Genomic DNA, 12,786 nt, shown 5'->3' on the forward strand with positions numbered 1-12,786 from the left:
GTCTCTCTGACACTGTAAGCTGCGGGTAAACCTGTCCTGCACCTGTACTGTCTCTCACTGTCCTGTCACTGTCCTATAAGCATAGACTGCGACAATGCCTCAATGGCAGTAAAGCAAAGATGCAATCCCAACTGTCTAACTCACAGTCAATACATCCTAGCTGCCTATCTAAGGGTGCTCCAGGGATCGCTCCAAGACCTGTATCACCGAAAGGATCTCAACATTCGAGAATCCCCCAGCTCAATAAAACCTCACTCGACCCTCAACAAAGGCTGCAGTAAATCTGACAGTACATAGACTTCCCACAAAGTCATACATCCACAAATTTCCCACTGTATACTGTAACCGCTGCGGCGGTTGTTTGCTGCGTGACTCACAGCCAACAAACCCTCAACAGACATACATCATCTCTGACAATACATCCCATGTGGAAGTACCTGCAATGTCAGGATGAAATCTGGAATATCAAGCAGCAAACACAAGCTACCTGATGAACTAGTGGATGTCGCCTACAGTCTGTGTGTAGATGCGCCCGTGTTGTATGTGACACGCCTCCAAGAACTGTGACCTGTCCTTCGATGTTTAGACAACCATAAATCAACACTCTGGGAGTGTCGATATCCTCAGCACCTGCAGTCGTAGGCCGAAAACCCCAAATTTGCAGAGTCGGATCTGCACCCGTCGAGACCACGTAGTCGAAAATGGTCTGCGCAGACCTTTGTCGAAGCCGAACGGTGGCCGAGATGACCTCAGAATGAAATTCTGAGAACACCAAGCCCTTCGGGCTTACCCACAGGATTTGGGGCCGTGTCTTCGCCTGTCGAATTTCACTCCAATCTGAGCTGGTGACTCTAGCCTCCTGTAGTGCTGCCCCGAGCCTCGATCTGAGCTCTGATACCAGTTGAAGGAGTACGAGCGGAAGTGCGACGCGAGAGAGAGTGCGAGAAGAAGAGCACGACGATATGGTGAACTCGCTCTACTGTAATGTGTAGAGCATAGTGAGTTCTTATTAGGTTTTTACAAAAGAATATGTGTACATACCTGGCGGCCCGCCCACTTACCTAGGCAACCACATTGGGCTTTATACCCCAACACATAAGCACGAAGTTGTTGAGTAACTTCGGCTTGCAAAGCAGGGTTTCCCATAGCTTGCTGCAACCTAGTATCGAGATAATTCACAAACATGGGAGCATCATCATTAGCACCTTCATGTGCAAAATCAAAGCTATCAATGTTCATTCTACTCTCTTGATTATTGTCAGCCATGTTAACAAAATTTATGTATGTACTTAGTGTATGCTTTGGCAATTCAAAACCTTAGTTGCCACTCCTCTTAGCCTTTGAAAATCGGCTCTTAAGTATCTACACCCACGGGTCAAAGTGGTGAATTATAGAGAGTAGAGGAGTAGGTCTAACATAGCAGAGTTGCCAAGGGCTAGCTCCTTTCGGACTTCTTATGGCTCAATAATGGTAAAGCCGTAGGCAAGTCTAAAAAGACTCCATTATTAAGTCCAAAGCTCCCGAGGTGTGCACCATCCCCCACATAGTGGGCTCAACAAAACCGATATTAGATCCTAGTTCCACTTACCCTAATATAATTAACAACATCAACCATTTATAGGCTACTTAAGGACCTCTCTTCTTAAGCAAGAAAAGAGAAACCAAATGCTCTGATACCAATGTAATGGAATTGGCCTATTTAATTTGAGAGTAGCGGAAATTGATGAGAGTACTTTTGAGAAATGACTTTGTGAGCATAGAGGGTGAACATAATTGAAGATAGCAACATAATCATAACAATTAGTTAACTTGGCATGATCAATACTTTTGCAAGAGAGAGAATTTAGAGAACATGACAACAGTTGAGGACCGGATTTATGTGGAGCCGGTCCCCCCTCCAATAGGCATTTGTATTATGATTTCTCCCATAAAGAGAGACTTGTTACAATACAATCTTTGTGTTCCTTGTGACCTAGGTGATGCAATGAAGATGGAAAGCTTCATGCATCACAAACATAACATAAACTTGAAGAAAGCTTTAACTATCCCAAGCCTCAGTCCCAAGACCTCAAACACCTTCGAAGGTGGAGAGAGCTAGCAGGGAATGAGGGTAGGGAAGAGGAAGAAGAAACATTTCATAGGAAAAAGAATTAGTTCCTCACTTATCATAACTCTTGTTGCTAGCATACATAATAGCATAGTAATGAAGAAGAAGGAGATGGAAAGCTTAAGCATTGAAGCATGGCTCTTGGTTGTATTTGCACTCCATATCCAAGAGTGTTGGTGTAGGCTCTCAACCTCTACTTGCTTGGAGAAGGAGAGGGAGCTCTTGCACTTTGCATAGCACACAATGAGAGTGTTTGTGAGTGTGTGTGGATGAGTATACCCCCTAAGCAACCCCCCTCCTTGCTAGGTCGACCCCCTCTTCTAGCTCATCATTGAAGCTCATTGGCTCATGCCAAGCCTAGCCAATCACAAGCTTGAGCCATTTCTAGCAATAGGTGTAGTCTTGGGACAAGTGCCCCCCTTTCCCCTTTGAGAGAGAGGACTTGATAAATGCAAAAACAATTAGATAATTGTTGTAAATTATCATTGGACCCCTTTTAATCCTAGCCAATAGAGTTTAAGCACCTCATGGAGGTAACATGGGTAGGGCTTGATATGTGTCCCTGTTGCCTCTTTAAGCTTGGGCTTTCCTTGAGAGTGTGTGTGTGTTCTCTCTCTAGCCCCTAAGAAAAGGGCTCGCCCCCCTCTTTGTAGGGATCTTTTTGACCTTTGGTGCTCAAGCACCTTAGTCATCAAGCATGACTAAGCACTTGGACTAGGGGTGTTCCCACAAGCATCTCAGGCAAGCATGTCAAAGCACCTCAAGCACCTTAATCATGCAGCACGTCAAGTACCTCAAGCACGAGAAGCACCTCGAGCTTGGGCCGGGTTCCCACCTCAAGCTCAGACCTAGCTTACCTAAGGTCAAAGGACTTTTACACACATTATTGGAGGTCTTCAATGAAGCTAACCCTAAGGTATTATGTTCCATTGGTTAGCCTTGCTCTTTGATAGACCATCTCTCATTTGGGCCCCCTTACTATTGGCCCCGTGTTGAGATAGATCTATAAGCACATATCTATATCTTCACACTTGTTCCCGTTAATTCTCCCACATTAAGTGATCAATTTAATATGAGAAAATCATTTGGGTTGGTTAGGTATTAGATTTTATGACATTCCCTATTTTGCCAGTTCCCCAAAATTGTGTGCCAATGTTCTTGATTTCAAGTCAATGGGCAGTATCATGGCATGCGTGAGAAGCCTTGCCTCACATGAAAGTATCAAAGTACTTTGCTTTGCATAGCAGACAATATTCTCCAAAAACAGGGAAAACAAGGAAAACTTAAAATTGTCTAACCTACTCAGCTTGATGCAGCCAGTTGTCTTGAAATTCCAAAGGAAAAACTCGCTCGGCTCATAGCCATAGCTACTGCGTGAGAGAGAGTTGTCGCGTATATCGTATACATCCTCTTTGCATGTAATGAAATAACACGAAGAAAAAATGACAAATTCCTCAAGTGTGTATGCTCATAGCATAATGCAAACGGGAAAATCTCAATGCACGCTGCCGATCTGGAAGCCTTGCTTCCCTTAAGGACTTATGAAGTGCCTAAGAGCTCATAGCTAAAGAATACTAATGCTAACAAACAGATGTCATAGCAAAAGAAAGTCGACCTTGTTGATTATTCACAAAAAAATAGACCTTGTCTACTTGTAAACGGAATGGAAAAGCAGAATAAGACGTGTAAAATCTTATCTCCTACATGCAGGGCTCCATAAATGATATCCTCATTAAATACACCCGTTGACGAATCTTGCCGTCATAAGAATCGAATGAGTTGCCAACAAAAAGCAAACTGAGAAATGATTTTCCAGAAATTGTTGCTTGGTGCAATAGATGATCTACTTTTTGATGTCAAGGGCCGTGCCTGATAATCCATCATGGTTGAAATACGCGGCAAAAGGCCGTGATTGTGTTCATAGGGCAATGCCCTTGCTCATAACTGGTGACATGGATTTTGAAGTAGTATATCCGAATTTGTGAAAGTCGACTGGCGGGAAATCTTCCCCGTGCTTGAATCCCAAGCCGTGCTCAAGGAGAATCAACCGTGTCGATAGAATACTGGCAGAGCATGGTGCGCATGGGACATGCCATGCAACCATGCCCGGATGAAAGGGTCCCCTCGGGAGCGCCCCTTGGGCACCCAAGAGTGGGATGGACCCCAAGGGGGTTCCCCTTGGGCACCCCATGGGCGCCTCCTTGGCGGCCAGGACACTTTGGTGTAAAATAAAAACCAAAAAAGAAGAAAAAAAACCAGACTTGCGATGGCGGATTCTGTGCCAGGCAAAAACTGCTCACCATGTGAGTTGTGGGCCAAATCAAGGGGCACTAAGGTGTCGAAAAGCTCTTGGCTTCGTGCTGCAAACCCAACGAGCCCAACCTTGTTTAGTTTTGCTCCTATCAAAACTCGTCCCTTTTCCCAACTTAGGGTGGCTACCCGCGGCTTGGGACACTAGCACACGCTTTGTCTTCCATGCAAGAAGCCATGCATGCTTGCATGCAATCCTCCTCGCCTGCTTTCTTGTGCCCTTGGGGTTGTGTTGCCAAAAAAAAAAAGCCCTCCTCCTTGGGGGAGAGAGAGAGAGAGAGAGAGAGAGAGAGAGAGAGAGAGAGAGAGAGAGAGAGAGAGAGAGAGAGAGAGAGAGAGAAATCCATGCTTAGAGGGAGAAAAATCCATGATTTCTCCTCCGCCATGGCTCCACCTTCCCCCTTCCTCTCCACCTTGCTCTGATACCAATGAAAGACCCTGGGAATTGCCGTGAATGGCCCTCCACCCAACCACCCTTTTTATATCCCCTTGGCTTGCAGGATCCCTCCTCCATTGGGTAGCCAGCCCTTGGCCAGAGGTCCTTGACCTCCAGGGTGGCCCTTGGCCTAATAGAGGGCAAGAACATTACCCTAGCATAAAGACCGTAGAGAACCTCTTCATACAATTTCTTTGACAGGTCATATCATAAGCCTTGATTGCCTTGATTGCCTTCAAGAAATGACATCCATGCTGCATGTGTTTGTTCAACTCGATGAAATGTCTGTAAGCATGTGAGAAGCATTTTGGAATTTTTTACCAACATGATGTAGGCCAAATGTGGTATCCCACGCAAGAGCTATATTGTAGATGAAAGATTCTCCACTGTATACTTCAATGAAGCTTAGGTTGGTCAAGTATTGTATCTTATGGTTCTCTAGGCTTCAATGGAGTTTAGCTTGGACAAGTGGTGGACTTTGTATCAATTCTTCTTGCCTAGCTTAGAGACAGAGGACCTTGTGGCTCTCTATGATTCAATGAAGCTTAGCTTGCATCAATTCTCCATGCCTAGTTTAGACTATATATCTTGCAGCTCTCTATGTTTTAATGGACCTTGCATAATTCTCCATGCCTAGATTAGATTTTGGTTCTCTATTATTCAATGGAGCTTAGCTTGGACAAGTGGTGTACCTGTGGGCCTCTATGCTTCAATGGACCTTAGCTTGGATAATTTTGGGCCTATATCAATTCTCCATGTCTAGCTTAAACTATGGTCCCTGTGGCTCTCTACGGTTCTTCAATGGAGCTTTAACTTGAACAGGTGTTGGAACTTGAATCAATTCTACTTTTTAAGCTTAATGTATGAATCTTGTGACTCTTGATGCTTCAATGGAGCTTAGCTTGGACCAATGGTGGATCTTGTGGCTCTGTATGAGTCAATGGAGCTTAGATTAGACAAGTGGTGGACCTTGTGTCCCTCTATGATTTAGTGGAGCTTAGATTGGACAAATGGTGGAGATTACATTGGTTCTCCATGCCTAACTTATAATGTGAAGCTTGTGTCTCTCTATGCCTCAATGGAGTTTAGCTTGGACATGTTGTGGACCTCGCATCAATTCTCCATGTCAAACTTAGAGTGTGGCCCTTATGGTTGTCTATGCTTCAATGGAGCTTAGCTTGGTCAAGTGGTGAACCTTGTGGTTATCTATCCAAGATAAGTACTCTTTTGATGTCCTTGAAAGCAAGTGGTAGGTGATAAGGAGGTGATTCATTCCTTGGACAAGGTCTTGGAGGAGGTTGGATGGGTAATTCTATAGTTTTCTTCAATTTATGCCAGCATATAGCCAATCCATTTTTTTGTAATGGTTCTAAAATTAAAGAACAAGAACACTTAATGCAAACACAACAATAGACATGAGTTTTACATTGTCTACCCTAAGGTTTTATTAGATACCAAAATCCATCTATGATCTACTCATTAATAGAAAGAAAGTCAAATTAAAATCCTGACTCTTTTTTATGCTACACTCTCTCTTAGTCTCAATACCATGGAGTTCAACTAGACTTAAGTCAACTAATAACTACTACTTGTTGTTAAAGGTATGCTTGAAGTGCATAAGGCTTAACCAATGCTCTAGTGTAGAATGGGTATTTAGGTCTCAAGGTCTACCACTTATCCAAGCAAAGATCCATTTAGATATGGAAACCCAATTTTTCTTAATATAATGATATAGAGTGGACAAGTGGTGAATCCTAAGACCAAAACACTCATGCTACTAGGGATAATAGGTTGGACAAGTGGTGGACCTTGAATGTAAACCCCCCATGTACAAAGTATCAGGGGTTTTGGGTATTTCAATCGACTCTAGCATCTTCGAGACATGGTGGAGCTTACTTCTATCCATGTTTCAATGGAGTCTATCTTGGATAAATGGTGGAGCATCAGTCTCTCCATGTTTTAATGGAGCCTAGCTTGGACAAGTGGTGGACGTTTGTTTCTCTCTATGTTTGAACAGATTTAGCTTGGACAAGTGGTGGACCTTGGAACAAAATCCCCATGTAAAACATATCATGGACATTACAAGTGGTGAGAAAAAATACCATTCAATATATAACCTTATAGGTTGGACAAGTGGTGGACCTTAACACCCAATTATTATTAATATAATGACATAGAGTGGACAAGTGGTGAATCTTGCGACCAAACCTACTAGGAAAAGTAGGTTGGACAAGTGGTGGACCTTGAATGCAAACCCCCCATGTACAAAATATCACTCATGCTACTAGGAATAATTTGGTATTAAGGTCCATGTTTTAATGGAGCCTAGCTTGGAAAAGTGGTGGACCTTTGTTTCTCTCTATGTTTCAATAGAATTAGCTTGGACAAGTGGTGAACCTTGGAACAAAACCCCCATGTAAAGCATGTCATGGGCATTACAAGTGGTGAGAAAAAATACCATTCAAGGTATAAACTTATAGGCTGGACAAGTGGTAAAAGTGGTGAATTGTGAGACCAAACCTACTAGGGATAATAGGGTGGACAAATGGTTGACCTTGAATGTAAATCATTGTTGAGCCAGCAGAGGATCACACCCACAATTTTGCTCACACTCATCATTTTGTAACCATTGATTGTAATAAATGTCTCTCCGACATTAATTTTGATTTGAGCCATTCATTAAGTAACGGGACTCAATTGAGTTTCCAGCTTGTAATCCCGAAGTAATTTCACTTGCTGATGTAATTAGTTAGAGATGTTCTCACCTCCAAGGCTGAGGTATATAAGCCAAAGTTTTTGTAACCTAAGGGGGATTCAGATTATTAATCAAGGTGAGTTTTTTGAGCGCCGTGACTGTGTTTGAGAGAGTGTGTGTGTGAGAGAGAGTCTTATCTACTTGCTACGCGAGCTACGGAGCCGCCATTGGGGAAGCGACACCGCCATTGTGTTAGCAACGGCGAGAGCTACGCACAGATACCAAGAGTGCGTGCTATCGGCTTCTATGTGTGGTAAGTTCCTACGAGCTTCGGTGTGAGTTTTCTTCATACTCGTGTGTCGGAATTGAGCGTGCAACATATCTATAGAACCACAACGAGTAGAGCTACACATTAGTACCATCGGGGTCAAGTTTCGGTCACCTGTATTTTTCGGCCTGTCTTCATACGCGTTTACCGCACGAAGTGGTTATAGGTTGATTTTGCAGTTCAAGTTTTTAGGGTGTTGTTCTTACCTAGTGTATAGACTTCCCCTTGAGTTTGAGATCGATTCAATGATTCTAGATCCTGTTTCATATAGCATTCGTTCGTAGTACGAATTTCAGTCACTTGCGTATTCTAGAGCTTAGATTTGATTTCGTTAGTAGTGATTGTCATTAGAAGGTCGAGTAGGTGATTTGACACCCACCTAGTTGTTTCCATGCGCCTGCGAGTCAAGCTCCGTCCTCGTCTGACACATTCTGTTGTTGGTTGAGTTCTCGCTATTTAGCTTCCGCTAGCGGCGTAACCGCCTTAACATTTGGCGCCGTTGCCGGGGACGAGAGCCCTAAGTAGGTGACCTTAGACTAATCCTACGAGGTGAGTCGTATAAACTACTTTGTATACTTTAGTTAGAAAAGATCTAGAAGTGGTGGACTCCGAAGATCTCGAGAGATACTAGGAAGTGGGGAATTCCTGGGTCTTCCGTGTTGACAGTATTTTTAGTTTAGCTTAGATTTGTTTGTTGTTTTGTTGGTGTTGAGTAGTTGTTGATAGAAGAAGAATTTTCTAGTCCGTGAGTGACAGTGGATCTCTTTAAAATCACAATTACCAAACCCATTTTATGATTAGGAATAGCTTAGGTAGGACTTCATTTGATCCTGATCTAGAGCTAGTAATCATTGGAGTATTTGCTTGATATGGTTGATTGCATGTTAGATCACTAAACCGCCGAGTTAGTAGTGAAACTTGCAATAAACAAAAGTCAGAGAAATTTTCGGTGTATTCGGGAGTTGCTGAGCACTTGAGAAAGCTTTAGGAAGGATTCTGTGCCAAAAAACTGGAAATCTGCAACTTTAGACATCATACGCGTATGATGTCTAAATGACCAAACAGAGACCAAAACAAAAAATTTGACTTTACCAGAGTGTTCAAAAGGGGGGTTATACCCTAATTTCAACTTAAAACAAGAGCATTAACACTCAAAGAAACCCAAAAAGACAAGTCGGAGCCCAAGAAACGCAAAGAACAGGAAATTTTGGATTCAGATCTTGTTTTTACATTCAAACCTGACAAAAACACTTGAAACTCAATTATAAACATTGGAGAAGGCTTAAAACCAAGAATAGTCAAAATCTGGGACAAAAGACATCATACGCGTATAATGTCTTTTAGCACATCCACTGCTTATTTTTTATATCTGACCTGACAAGATTGTTACAAACACTGTAGAAAGCATAAATATCAAGTCTTGACCCAAATTGATGAAAAAGACATCATACGCGTATGATTTCTTTGACCTAATTTTGGACATATTTTGATACTTTGCCAACACAGATCCATTGTAATAGCTGTCTAAAGGTTATATTTCAAGTTTCATCCCATTTGGATCACAATTGACCCAAAACAAGTCAAAAGCGGAAAATTGCCAAGAAAAGCCTAAATTAGCCATAACTTGCTTAAACAGAGTTCAAACTGAATTTTGTGAGTGGACAGAGCATAAGGGGGCTACTGAGAGTGAGCATAACCAAAATAGTCCAAATCTGTGAAAAAAGACATCATACGCGTATAATGTCTTTTTCAGCATAACTGCAACAAAATTCTCACTTGATGAAACAGAAGTTGTCCAACTGACAAAATTAAACAATTGACCAAGTATCAATCAGTTTGGATCAATTCTGACCACAAAAACTTGGGAAAACAAATTGCCGAGACGGAAAACTTAAAGTCCTTTAGGGGAATTGATGAATTTGAGATCGGGCAGGAATCTCCAGAATAACCAACCAAAACAAGGGGAACAAGCAAGTGTCATATCAACCGAGGGAAGTGTAAACCAAAGTTGGGTGCAACCATTAGAGCCGATCTTTGAAGGAAGTGTTTCTGATACTTCTTCGGAGAGATCTTACGAGATTTTCACCGAACACTTGGAACACTTGAACCTGAACAACAGAGAAAATATGGCAGCAGGATCATCAAACCCTTCCGCCACAATGAAGATATTGTTCATAAAATACCAATACGACAATGAGAAAGGTGCCAAGATCTACAAAGATGGAATGGACCGCTATTGTGTAAAGATAGAAGATAGACCTAATGAGTTCAAGGACTTAGTGCTTGTGAGCTATAGCGGAGATAGATATCTAGATGACGAGGGTACCATGTACTTGGTAGTCCTAAACCCTAACATTGTGGACAAGTGGGGATTGATGGGCACCAAAGCCAAAGTAGATGAAGAACTCGAGGAGAAAGCACCAATAATGAACTTCCCTGATGCGAGGTTAAGAAGAGAGAATGAAACTACAAGGATCAACACCGATAACATATATGTGGGGCTATACAAATGTAATAATGGGGAGCAAGATCTCTATTAGAGATGTGAAGAACCCTACACTGGAGAGTTGACAGACCAAAAAAGACTTTATGTCTTTACCTACACAGAGGGATCGGAAGTGAAAATTGCCGCTTACGACAAGTATGGGAGGCAATACTCAACAATGGGCAAGAAAGAATTAGAAGGATATAAATACTTTGGGGGACCACTACATCAGTATTATGTTACTTCTAGCTCACAAAGACCGGCACCAACAAATGGAGTGCAAAACCCAATGACAACAGGAGGACAAAGAACTCAGGCGGCTGACTCTTTCAGTCAACCTCAGTACTCGAAGCCCGGACCAATGGGATCATTACATTCCAGAGAGTCAATGGGTACGAATCGAGGTAGTGCAATTCCAATCCCCACGTATACCACTCCAGGTCCAAGGTTCGAAGCGGAACCATCACATTTACCTCCTAGTAGTAGATTCAGGGCAGGGGAACCGACAAGGGTAACCCATGAAGTCCATGATGCTAGAGAAAGCTTTAGCCGGGACACAGGAGCAATGAGATTGGTAGCAGACCATAGACGTATGAGACCATCTCAAGTAGCCAAGTGTATGCCAAAGAAGTATGGTGGTTCAGGAGATCCGTATGCACATGTATCACTCTTTAAGCAAATCTTAAGAGCTGAGCAGATCACAGATTTCCATACACAATACGAGGGATTTGGTCTTACTCTAGAAGGTACGGCATTGACATGGTTTCAACCATTGAACATAGGGGGATTCCATGACATTGACCATTTGCTAAGAGAGTTTTCTGAGGAAATCTCAAAATGAGGGATTAAGCACAATACGGTCTCACAAATATATGCTTTTAAACAGAGAGAACACGAAAAAGTAAAGGAAGCTTCACTTCGCTTCAAACAATACATTGAGAGATGTCCAGTACGTGAACGACCACAAGATGACAGACTATCTGTTCTCTTTATTGAAGGATTGAGAAACGACACTCTCAAGAAGGACTTGCACTTGAAAGCTTGTACAAGTTTCGAGCAAGTAACGAGAGAAGCATTGTACTTAGTGGATAACTGTACGGTTTATGGAGAGGTGTCAGCGGATACAGATTTCGCATCCAGTAGCTCTTCCTCCATAGCGAGCGAGACTCCCACTAAAAATGTAGAGCAAATGATAGAAGAGGCTCTAAAAAGGATGGCACCATACCAAAAACCATTGCCAAAACCACTGAAATGGTGTGCTATTGAACAAAAATGGACGAACCACCCAACAGAGGAGTGCTATTACAACAAAGGGTATGTAAGGGAGCGTCAGTATGCACCTCCTGCTCAATTAGCACCACCTCAAGTACATCCAGTACCTCAATACCTAACGGGAAATGTACCAGTACCTATGGGGATAGAAAGACCGCAACCGGTATTGGGACAACAACCACCTTTACCAGGAGCAAGACCAGTGGGCATTAGATATGCACCAACCATAGAGAATCAGGAAGAACAAGCCTTAGTGCCTGTTCAAGCCTATTATGAAGAATCTGGTGCACACATGTCTCCAACTGTGTATTACCCACCAGAAGAACCCAAACAACCAGAACCATGGGGCATGATTGGGAATGTTGGAACACCAACAATTACAAGTGCTTCTGATGAAGAGAGATACAATTTGGACGCAAGAACATTGATGTTCATAGCTCATGGAGGGTTAACAGGTCAAAGACCATCCTATCCACAAAGGACGAATCAAGTGGAACCAAGACCAGCACTAGGACCCTGTTACAAGTGTGGAGGTGACCATCTGATGAATGTTTGTCCACATACGGAAATCATTAGAATTAACGCTTATTGCACTGAGTGTGGGGTTACTCACTTCATTGAGGATTGTTCAAAGAATCCAAACAAATTGCAAAAGACGACATTGAATATGCTAGAAACTATTCCTACCAGCAGTGGGTCTGAAAATGAAACTCTGATACCAACGCAAGTTGTTACTAGAGCTCAAGCTAAGAAAACCACTAGAGAACCTGAGAATGGAAAGTTAGCGACTTAAGTGGTTAGTCAAGGATCGCGGAGTCAGAGAAACACATGGAAAGCTAGAAAAGCACGCATGAAGTTGAGAAAAGAACGTGAAGACGCTATTCTAGATGAGGAACTAAAGCAAACTAAAGATAGATTAGAAAAACTTGAGAGTCAAAACGGGAAACGAGAGATGAGCCCGGAAAGAATGAAACAAAAGAGTATCAAAGAGACAACCAGCTCAATCTCAGGGGGATCAGTGCTAGTCGACAAAGTACACGAACCATTGGACGCACTGATGAGAGCTTACGAAGCTAGGTTAAAGACCAACCAAACACAAGAACAGAGGTGGATGACATACCCAAACGCGGAATTGGAAAAGCAGAGACTTGAA

This window comes from Adiantum capillus-veneris, chromosome 10, assembly GCF_014529385.1.
Source record: "Adiantum capillus-veneris isolate H3 chromosome 10, ASM1452938v2, whole genome shotgun sequence".
NCBI lineage: Eukaryota > Viridiplantae > Streptophyta > Polypodiopsida > Polypodiales > Pteridaceae > Adiantum > Adiantum capillus-veneris.